This window comes from Corvus hawaiiensis, chromosome Z (genome assembly GCF_020740725.1).
Source record: "Corvus hawaiiensis isolate bCorHaw1 chromosome Z, bCorHaw1.pri.cur, whole genome shotgun sequence".
Taxonomy (NCBI): Eukaryota; Metazoa; Chordata; class Aves; order Passeriformes; family Corvidae; genus Corvus; species Corvus hawaiiensis.
In genome coordinates, this window is record NC_063255.1 from 74,938,454 (window position 1) to 74,948,555 (window position 10,102).

At 41.2% G+C, this 10,102-nt stretch overlaps 1 long non-coding RNA gene across 1 annotated transcript; it reads left to right on the plus strand.

Moving 5' to 3' along the window:
* The first annotated feature begins 313 nt into the window (after positions 1-313).
* On the plus strand, positions 314-9,641 carry LOC125319370. The gene is made up of 3 exons (XR_007200689.1): positions 314-411; positions 3,984-4,212; positions 7,674-9,641. It is a non-coding gene; the product is annotated as an uncharacterized LOC125319370 (long non-coding RNA).
* Positions 9,642-10,102: the final 461 nt, after the last annotated feature.

Consider the following 10,102-nt stretch of genomic DNA (forward strand, 5'->3'; position numbering starts at 1 on the left):
AAGGTAGAGGAACAGAGATGCTAAGAAGTTCTTACTGAAAGCAAGTTCCCTTCTTCCTCACCCCTCCAGCATCACTGAGCAATGTGTTCCAATATTATTTCAATATATGACTAACATAATTAGTTTAATGCTCACTCCTTCCTCACATAAACCTGAAAGTAAACTATAATTCCACTGCAAGCAAACAAAGGATGGCATGTGAGGCCTCCCTTGAAAAATGCTGGTGCAAAAGAAAATGCAGAATTTTGTGAAGGCAGCAAAAGCAGTGACAACTGTTCAGCTTAATAAATTTCTTCTCCTCATCTTCAGTTCCAGCAGAAATACTCTGTTTCAATGAAGAGGTGTGCTGTGGGAAGGCCAGCAGACCCTCAGGTCTTCCCTCTACGTCCCCTGAGAAATGTGCCGGAAAAAGTGAGTATCTTAGTGGCAGACATACAACTGTAATTTTCAAAGGCAGGAAACACCAGCTTCTCCTGAAAATTGAGGCACATGATGATCTATTTTTCTTAGAAAATGTTAAAGTGTATGCCTGAGCGTATAAATACCTGTATAACACACCTCACACATGCACACATGTATAAATGCAATACATACATAGGTTGTAATTATTATCCTTCATTTGTTTGTGCTTTCTCTCTTACCTCTGTTGAAGTGCTGTTAAATTACATAGAAAATAAAGAAGTGTTTAAAATCTGTCCATTTAGCACTCTAGGAAATTCAAAAAGACTGAAAAACCCCAGTGTAATTTACAAACTTTACTTCATCTAACTTCATTATTTGCATTCATGCATCTGCTTGATGTAATATTTATTAAATATGAAGCTTAGGAAACAGACAGAAAATATTTCTAATGTAGTTGACTGGCTGACCACAGAGCACTACCACAATTTTGTAATAAACTTTAAGACAGTGCTTGAACACTATTAAAGACAAATGCTGTTGGAAGAAACCACACAGAATCAGAGAACCATAGCATGGTTTGGGTTAGAAGAGACCTTTAAAGATCATCTAATCCAAACACCCTGCTGTGGTCAGGGATGTCTTTCACAAGATTATGTTGCTCAAGATCCATCCAAACTGGCCTTGAATATTTCCAAAAACGGTGAACCCACGACTTCTCTGGACAATATGTTCCAGTGCCCTCACCACTCTCATTCCAAAAAACTCCTTCCTTATATCCAGCCCTCTTTGAATTTTAAAATCACAGCACCTTTCCCTGTAAAAAGTCTTTCTCCATCTTTCTTATAAGCCCCTGTTACAAATTGAAAGGCTGGAGTATGTTCTTCCCAAACTCCTCTCGCTTCCAGAGTGAACAACGCCAGTTCTCTCAGCCTGTCTTCACAGGAGAAGGGTTGCAGCCCTTTGGTCATTTTGGTGCCTCTTCTATGGTCCTGGTGCAATAGATCCAGGAATTTCCTGTGCAAACTTACTGAGAGTGCCCTTGATCTCCATTAATGGTGTCTACACCATTTATGGGGCTATTAAACAGTATTGGTGCCAGTACAGGTTCTTTAGGAGCACCACTTGTTGCTGGCCTCCGCTTGAACCTTGAGACATGTACTGCCACTCTTAGGATGTGGCCATCCAGCCAATTCCTTGTCCATCTATCCATCCATCAATCAAATCCATATCTCTCCAATGCAGAGGCAAGAATTTTGCGTTCTTTTCTGCCCTTTTCCAAAAATGGATGTGATATTCCCTTTTCCCCAGTCACTGGGCACTTTGCCTGGCTGGCATAACTTTGCAAATATGACAGAGTGGCATGACAACTACAGGGTACTATGGACTATGTATATTCAGGTTCTCCATGTGGTCTCAAATCTAGTTTTCTCAGGATACTCTCTTCTCTGATGAGACACTCTTTTCCAAGAAAGAATGGTCTCAGTTAAACCACTGTATTCACAGCTTTCCTTAGAAGCCTTTTTAGGCATCTTAAAGGAAATAAATATATTTTCTGATGCTGTGCTTCCCCACACCCTCTCTGACAAAGATAAAAAGAAAGGATCCAAGGAAATTCCTGGATTTATTTTTATGAATCACGGCATCTCTATTTTTTTAATCACACATAACCCTACGTATTTCTTTGAACAATTTACTTCTTGTAATACTGTAAAGGTGGGTACAGTACAGTCATATCTAATAATTTATTTACTCTGAGCTGATTTATTCATTGCATCCATATCAGCTTTAAAAGTTTAGGTACTCTGTACTGGTATTGTGGTATTTCATAATTTTACAATTGCTGTTTCAGAGATGCAGTCAGTCAAAAAATGTGATTACACTTATGAGTATCCATCGACCTGTGTGTAGAATCATGGAACCATAAAATTATTTGGGTTGGAAAATACCCTTGGGATCATCAAGTCCAACCATTAACCCAGCACTGCCAAGGCCACCACTAACCCATGCCCCCAAGTGCCACATATGTCTTTTAAATCCCTCCAGGAACAGTGACTCCACCACTTCCCTGAGAAGCCTTTTCCAATGCTTGACTAACCTTTCAATGAACAATCTTTTCCTGATGTCTAATCTAAACCTCCCCAGTCACAGCTTGAGCATATTTCCTCTTGTCCTCTTACTTGCTACCTGGGAAAAGAGTATACAAATTGATATAAATTCCCCCAAATTTTAGCAGTATTCATTTTACACACAATCTTTTATAAAACATGAAATTTGCAACAATCATTTTCTGAATATCTTCCCAAGTTTTAGAAGTGAATAAAACACTAGTTTTCTTCCTTATATGCTGAGGGCAGCTTACTGTCAGAATTTCCACACAACAGACACCAGTCTGTCTAATGGCACATAATCTGTGGGTTCCCTTCCCATGACTGTTTTATCCAACTAAACCAGCATTTTCTAGTCTGTCCTGAAAAGGTGATTTCACTCTTTTCCAGAAGCAACAAGTAAGTGCTTATTCTACCACCTGGACTGTGATCTGGAGCTGTGCAACATTCCCTGAAATCACACCCCTTCTGCTAAGGCAGCTTCACTTCCAGGAGCCACACTTGACAAACTTTGGCTAAACTTCCCCAAGAGGTTGTGCTCCCAGTGAGCTGAAAGCATAAAAAATGTAATTGATAAGGTGTGAGTCAGGGGTGCTTCACCCTAACGTGCGTAGAACCCAGTGAGATCACCTGGCACCTTCCCACATAAACACATCAAAAGCATGTGCTGAACAGGTTTGATTAGATAAATCCGTTGCACAATGATAATATTGCTGGAGCTGAAAGAGGAATGAAAGGGTGGATTGCAGACGGATTCAAAAACGTGACGGTTGGGTTTCCATCCCTGCTTCAAGAACGTGGTGAAACCTGGAGTGTTTGAATGATGGTCAAAATTACCTTCAGATGAGGCCACTAGCAGAATTCTGAGTGTGGTATCACATTTCTAACAGCCTCAGGATTTTGCTGGATATTTCCAGCTTGCCATTACTCCCTGATATCCCAGCATACGGTTTGACGAATTATTTGAATTATCTTCAAAGCCCTTATAATTAGCTGGGTTTCTTTTGTCTCTGCAAATCTTGGCAAGTTTTGTCTTGTAAATCAATCCCTTCATCTCCTCCAGCAAAGCATAAGACAAAAACTGTGGAACATACAAAAGTCAGGTGAGAACAAAGCACTCCCTTTTCAACACATGACATAGAAAGCGACTGTAGATATTAATTTTATTCAAGTATGCCCAAATGCAGTAGTCACTCTAAATTTCAGACATCATAAATGCTGAGAGCTGTTATTATCACTGGTATTAACTTTTATTTGTGCAACTCTAAACAAAATTACAATGATCAGTGTGTTTTTGCCATATGACAATATTTTTCCATTTCCCCCTCAAATATTTTATCTCCTGCATTTGACCCATCAGGCTTGAACGGCGGGAAGGACCTTGCTGAGGTCTATGACTCACTTCAGCTCTTCCCCAGCCACTCCCTGGGTGTGTTTTTTGTTTTGATTTGTTTTGTTTTGTTTTTATTTTAATAGGAGCAGCTCTTCTGCAATCTGAGGCTGCACAGCTCTGTAACCGCGTGGCATCACCTGCCTGCCACAGGAAGGGACCTTTGTGATTAGCAGTCTCCAGAGGAAAACGTGACACCCATTCACAAGGGTTCCTGGTGCAATTTTGACACAGTAAAATGCTTTTAAAGCATCTATCCAGATGCTCTGAGAAGTGCCACTCCTGCAAACTGAAGATGCCTGGCTTCTGTGTTTGGTAATTGTTTATTGCTGGAAAACACTGACCTTTGAAGGATTTCATGTACACAAGAGTCACTCAGGGAGAAGTTTTTTGCAGACTCAGGTCAGTTAGGTCATGATGAAGCATGTCATGAGCTACAGAACATCCCTCTACATTTCGGGGGAGAGTTTTTTTTTTCCGCAGCCTTTGCTTTCACAGGCAGACTTCTTGAGATGGAGCTTGACTCTCTCTGATGGCATTTGGAGTTCAGCACATGTGGACAGGCTAATTTCTTAGTTGGTACCCCAAAGTGTTTTCATTGAGAAAAACCTAGGAAATAATGACATGAAGCAGCATTCTTCTGGTCCCCAGGGTCTGTATTTCTTATTTATTGTAGCTGACATTTGACTCCTAGCTGGAGGAGATGGTTCACAAAGTCCACAGATATTTCAAGTGGCTGCAGGGGTCCAAAATGGAACCTACACACATTTCTGGGGACTCACCTAATTTCCTAAAAAGGAACAATGTGAAGTGAATAAAGTATGTGAGAACAGAAAAAACGAGAAATGCCGGGCTCCAGAGCAGCTTGACATTTCAACATGAAATTACAGACTTGCCTTTTCTTCACTGAAGCATTCTCTGCTTCAGAGCCAGAGGAAAACATGTATTTAATCTGCAAATTGTCAAGGGAAATATAACATTATGGTAAGAAACTGAAAAAAAACCTCTTCATGGGAGCACAGGAGACACAGATGGCACTTGCTGTAAGATATTAAGTCCTTACATTTGACTTCCTGCCTGCACCAAAATACGTGTTCAGTACAGTGATGGCTGGGTTGTTCAGAAAGCAGATTTGCTATGTGAAAGGCAGTAAATGGCTGTCACTTGACCAACAAACAAAAACTAAACCCAGCCCCTCAGGTCAAAATACTGTTCCAAGCCTAGAGCTCAGGCACTTTGTTTGCCATTGCATTGCCATTAACCTTCAAAGCCTCCTCAGTCAATTGAAAAGGGGAGCATGAGTCAGAAAGGAGTTTTTCCTTCTAAAAATCCCCATATATTGCAAAACTATAAGGTTTGTATCACCCATAATAATGGTCATTAATAAAAATCACCTAAGTTTTGTGTTTGGAGGAATGCATAATAAGCAATCAGCTTTGATGGAAGCATGGCAAGGTACTCCAAAATTTTTTGATGATTGCAAATGAAATTTAGCCCACATGAAATGGCCCAAATACCAGCACTGATTGAGCATCGTTTGGGGTCACCAGTCAGGTATGGGCACAAGTTTATCCACCATATCTGTTAACAGAGATCATGTCTCAGTGGTAAATGATATTTGCACAGCAACACTCTGATGTCAACAACTCACAGAGCAGCCTGCGAGATGAAAAGATTTTTAATGGATTATTTGTGTATTATCCAACAGCACCTTCAGCATCTTAGGGCAATCAAGATACCCCAATCTCAAACTCGCATCTTCCTTGACACGTCAGTTGTGCCCAGCTGGGTAATTTATTCTCCACCATACAGCCTTGAGTCAGGGAGAGACGTCAGCACATGTGTAATCTCCAGCACATTCGTTGTCCCCTTGATTTCAGCAGGTGATTCATAAACCTGTGGAATTACAAGCGTAGCTCTGTTGTTGTGCTTACCAGGGAACGATCCCATGCAGTTCAAATTCCATTGCATCCCCTAGAAGCTCCTTGGGGCATTCCATGCTTTCAAAATACTTAGCAGTGGAGCCTTTGGGGACCACTCATTTGCAGCTTGTGGGTCTTTGGGGAAGGAGGAGAATGCTAAACTAAGAGTCAGTCAGGCTGTTCACAAAGCACTTACTCCAACAGTTTTTTAATTGCTTTAGTGCATCCAGCTTCGCGCCCTTCCTAATCCAACCACTCTTTAATTGTCATTTGATTTTTGTTTTTGTATTTTGTGTTTTGTTTGTTTGGTTTTTTTTAAGGTGACGATGGTAATTCATTGTTATTGTTTGTGTTCTGTTTGAAAATACAGCTGGACTGTTGCCTTTGCAGGGGTAAACTTCCTTCTGGAAGTTCCCTAAGTCCATGTGCTTGCAGAATCCTTTTCTGCCCTAAATCTTCTTCCCACAGGCTTTGGCAGATGACCTAAGCACAGCCTGCTCATGCATCCAGGTAGACATCTGGCAGGATCACAATTTAACAGCATAAACTATTTCTGCTGGGATTAGCAGGCTCTTCCCACCGGCTTTCTGCTGTCAAAGTAGAGCTGCAGCAGAGAGGACCACGAGATGGCAGTACTGCATGAGCTATAGGACGAAAAGCCAGCATTTTTTGGAATTAATTTCTAGGGAAACAGGTTTTCTACTGGCACCTTCAGAGCTCGTTGCAAATTCAGTCTGCCCTCAGCCTGCTTTGCAAATCTATACCCCCCAGATTATGGAGTGAGGTGGTTAATGGCTCGAATTCTTCTGCTAACAAAATATTGTTGTTTGTTTTAGCACAGTATGTACCAACACGAAGGATGACACTATATTTTAAGGCACCACAGAAAGCTTGTAAACAGGAGATAGGATTTCCCCTTGTCCTCTGTCTTGAGTGGAAGTGTTTCAGAAGAAAAGCAGTGCAAAAATACGGAATTTCACCGCAGAGCAGAAGAGGAATAGGCTCTTTGAAAACATTTCTAGAGAACTGTTCTTCCTTGTCAAGTGCATGTTCTTCAGTGTCAGCACAGCAGAGTTAATTACAGAGGGGAAAATAACGTGCTAATGCAGCTAAATTGTTCTCAGCCTCCCCAGGCTGAAGAACCTGGTAATTTCTGGATAATGGTCAGTCCTGAATGGCAAAATGGGTGTAAGGCTGACTCAGAAGGTGGTAGGAATATCTGAGCAATAAATGCTGAGCTTTAAATGTCTGAGGAATTGGATCTTTCCTCTGCTCCTTCACGCTGTAGTGGCACTAAGGAAAAATGCCTTTTATGAATGAAGCAGTCACAGTGAGTTGTGGAATATCAGTATAGGAATGCTTCGTCTTCCCAAACCTTGTGCCTCCAGACTTCCTTCCTCCAGGTGAGGCGAACAGCCATCAGCTTTGTCACTTTGAATTATGACCATGTTCCATGTTGATGAGGCACCTCCAGCCAGCCTTCTCATTTTCTGGTGCTCAACAGCCTTCTGTCTGTGAAAGCAGAGTGAGAAATAGCTCTTTCCTTCAGATACGAAGAGACGGGTGTCCTGTGCAATGCAGGAAAAAATGGGAAAAGGAAATAAATGAGGAATTATTCAAATGGGCAGGAGCTACCACCTGTCCTGAAAGGAAACCCTGCCATTAAATCCTGGAGACTGATGCACTATGATCCAATGTAATATGACCTAGCAAACAGAAGACTGAAGGACTCAGTGAAGGTGGGTTTCCTTTCCTCAGTATGAAGAGACAGGAGGAGGTGAAATATTTAACAAGTATATTGTCTGCTTGATATTTAACAAGTAACAGACACCTTTCCTTGTCTTTTCTCCTCAGGAGGATGCAAAGCAACCATTTCACTGGCAGTGTTTGCTCTGGACATATTCCACCACCAGAGGAACAGTCAGCAGTAAAGCACAGACAAGAGGCTCCTGTCAGATCCATCACTTCATCCCCAGCATGGTTAAAGGCTCATTGAGAGAAAGACATTCCTACACAATGGCTAGTATGTTCATATCCATGCATGTGTGTGTTTGTTTACAGAAATACACGTGCATTCATTTTGTTATTACATTTTGCCTGGAGAAATATGAAGTAACCAAACTTGTGCTGGGAACAACACCACCAGCTGTTGAAGGACACAGAAATTTGCACCCTGCCGCATAAATGCTTTGTTTACTGTAGTTTAAGAAATACTGTGAAGGGGAAATCAAGCAAGACTTGAGGACAAGTTTTACCTTTGCAGGTTGCCCTCCACTTGCAATGGAAATCTCCAACATTTGAAGATTTGTTTGAGCCCACCTGTCTTGTAGTGAACATTTAGTATTAATTTTCTCTGCAAGGTCACTGGTACACAAAGACAAGGAAGGAAGAAATCCTAACGTGACTGCCTTTTTGAAATCCTTCCACCACAGGGCTCTGCCCATTTATCTTCTGAGGGAATACAAACAACAAACTGATTTAAGTGTTGCAGCAATAGCCACAAAAGTGTGTTAGGACTGTAGCCCTCCTAACACCACGTGGAGGAAAGTGAGACAGCACCCAATAGCATTCCCTAATTGCCCATTTTCTGTTGATTGCCAAATCCTTCACCGGGTGCCTTCACCCTTGTCTGGCAAAGATGAGGGGTTCTTGCTGTCTTTGCTTGCCCTGGCCATCTTGTGTTGGACCTGCACCTCAGGAGATGTGTCCTCCACCAAAGCCAAGGCCCATTTCCAAGTGCAATTAAATTGTGGCGCAGGAAATGACAGTGCAAAATGCAAGGGAACAACATTACCTTGGAGGAAATTATGTATTCAGCAGGTCCTCCTCACAAATCTTCCACAAAGCATTACTTCTCCAGGGTATTATTACTGGACTTGGTAAAAGCTGTGCTCTTCCTCTGCAGGACACTACATTTTTGAAAAAGCAGTTGCCTTTGTGTTGTTTTCCGATTCTACATTTTTGAATATTGAATTCTCGAAACTGAGAACACATGGCTGAGTCTAATTACTATTCCTAATTCCTGCTAAGATAGCCTGAAGCAGATGTTTAAATGAACTTCCTCACTGTGGAGAGAAAGCAATCAGCAGGTAATGATAGGCTGGACATAATAATGTCCTTTTTTTTGCTGGTGTCTAGGCCACTGCCAAACTGCTACTACCGCCACAAATAATCAAAGAAACAACAAAGAAAACCCCAATAACAGGTTGGTTATTGTTGGTTCACATTAGAAGATGCAAGAATTCACACATGCCACTCATCCACTATTTTCATGATACAGAGAATGCCATTAGTCACTAGAGAAAAAGAACAACAAATTTCAAGCCATTTTAAAAATAAATATATTTGTGACTGAAAATTACTGTCTGCCAAATATTGCTTAATAATTCACCATGGATGTACTCAATATTTTCTCTTCCCTTCTGCCAGTACATATCTCCCAACCAAAATTCCTGCGTGGGGCTATGCCTTGGTTTTCATCAGCCTTGTCAAAAGATGACACAACAGATGTGTAAATCTTTGCAATGCATTTTGCTTCTAGGAAAAGATTTCAGGAGAGCACACATGCTTGCTCCATGTATACTCAAAACTCAGCAGATGTATCATGATGAGTTGCCTTGGTTTGGCTCCAGAATTAAATTACAGCCATCAGCACACCTCCTGCCAAGAACAGGGAATGAAACTCTGTTTAGCCCAATCATCCTGCTTTAGCTGCAGTCATGATTTCGTGCCCTTTGCAGAAATATTTCCTTCTAAAAGTGTTCCACTAACATTTGTTAATGTAAGTATTTCAAAAATACTGACAGTAATTGTTTTGTTCACTTGCAGGGCTTTCATCTCTCTCTTTGTAGGTTATTACAGCTGATTGGAACTGAACTGATGAAAAACATTTCACTGTAAGAGGCTGATTGATGAGCCCAAAGGATCTCACTGGAAATTTTTAGTCTTGAGCAGCCTCTACCAAATCCCAGAGCTGGTTCCAAAGTGACTGAGCAGGGATTCCTGACGAGCCCAGTTCCAGAGTTGAGTATGTGGGAAACACAGGTTCATATACAGTCCAGGAGATCCTGACTCCTGCTTTTTTTCTAAATTTTATTTTAATTCTGAGTAATTTATTGTCAGCCCAATTGGTGCTTAAAACAAAGTTTTCTCTAAGGTGCAGAGTGAAGGAACCCTGATCAGCTGGAAATGCTGACTTTTGTTTTTGGTGAATTCCAGTACTCCTCAATAGAGTTCAAACCAATTACTGCAAAGATTCCTGCTAGAATCCTCTTGAGTAGAAA